Source organism: Amphimedon queenslandica, unplaced genomic scaffold (genome assembly GCF_000090795.2).
Source record: "Amphimedon queenslandica unplaced genomic scaffold, v1.1 AMPQUscaffold_9587, whole genome shotgun sequence".
Classification (NCBI taxonomy): Eukaryota; Metazoa; Porifera; class Demospongiae; order Haplosclerida; family Niphatidae; genus Amphimedon; species Amphimedon queenslandica.
In genome coordinates this window covers 244-1267 of record NW_003550141.1, presented here as the reverse complement: position 1 = coordinate 1267, position 1024 = coordinate 244, and the positions used below count along the sequence as shown (strand labels likewise).

The following is a 1024-nucleotide window of genomic DNA, read 5'->3' as shown; positions in this document are numbered from 1 at the left end:
AGTTTTTAAAAGCTAATGTTGCCACATGGTGGATCACGTGATATGATAAGTATACTGGAGTATGCAGATTGTGACTTTGAGCAAATACGCCCTCATGCAGTAGTCTTCTATAGGGCCGTTCGATACTCTCTTTATATATTATATACTCTTGGTATAACAGTTTTAGATTTTAGTAGCATGCATGGTTTCCCATATTAAATATAGCATGTTAAGTGAGCTAAAAAGTGAATGTGCTTTATGAGCTGACAAACACTGCAATAGTGTATATGCATGTACATTTACTGCATGTATGGCTTTGGGGCAACTTTAAAAATGATAACCAAATCAATTCAATCATTATCAGCTCAAACTTACTGTACATGTAGTATAGCAATACATGTACCTGTATGTATGCATGTATTTGAAGGAGAAATAACAGTTCCTTTATATTATCGTTACGTTTAGTTAATTATTATTAACATAATCATTAGTTTATTAACTTTTATTATTTTTATTTTCAGGCCATTTGGTTTGTGTTCAATTTTTTCAACTGAGAGAGTAAGGAATGAACATCATATCAATAGTGGTGAGTGTGCATGTACATGTACATAGTATATACTTAAATTTAATATTATATTCATCAATTTTTAATTGTATACATTTACAGGATAAATCCATTGAGTTCATAAATAGTTTAAATGATGATTTACTTAAGAAGGAGGCCACCACTGACTCAAGGAGTGAGACCTTCTCTTCAATAATGAAGGTGTGATATAGTTCAGGTTAATAATTGTATTGTGATGTCAGTGGGGGTGTGGCCAATTATACTGTATACCTGTACATATTGATGTCCTTGTTCTTTGTAGAAAGTTTAAGCTGATTCAAGCTTTAATTTTTCACGTTATGGCCATTTTAAGGAAATGTCATAATTCTAAAAATTACCCAAAGCTATTATAGCCTTGGATCTTTCCAAAATTTTGCCCTGAAATCACCTCATGTCCAGCAATGAGTGGACGCGGATTAGTATACTGAGCAATTATTTCCA

The 1024-nt window shown here is 32.3% G+C and overlaps 1 long non-coding RNA gene across 2 annotated transcripts in view; it reads left to right on the top strand.

Moving 5' to 3' along the window:
* The window catches only part of LOC109590724 (uncharacterized), a 3381-nt gene extending 2635 nt beyond the window's left edge, over positions 1 to 746 (top strand). For both annotated transcript variants that reach the window (XR_002189475.1, XR_002189476.1), the window contains exons 6-7: positions 501 to 565; positions 647 to 746. This is a non-coding gene — a long non-coding RNA (uncharacterized LOC109590724). The remainder of the gene's footprint in view (positions 1 to 500; positions 566 to 646) is intronic.
* Positions 747 to 1024: the final 278 nt, after the last annotated feature.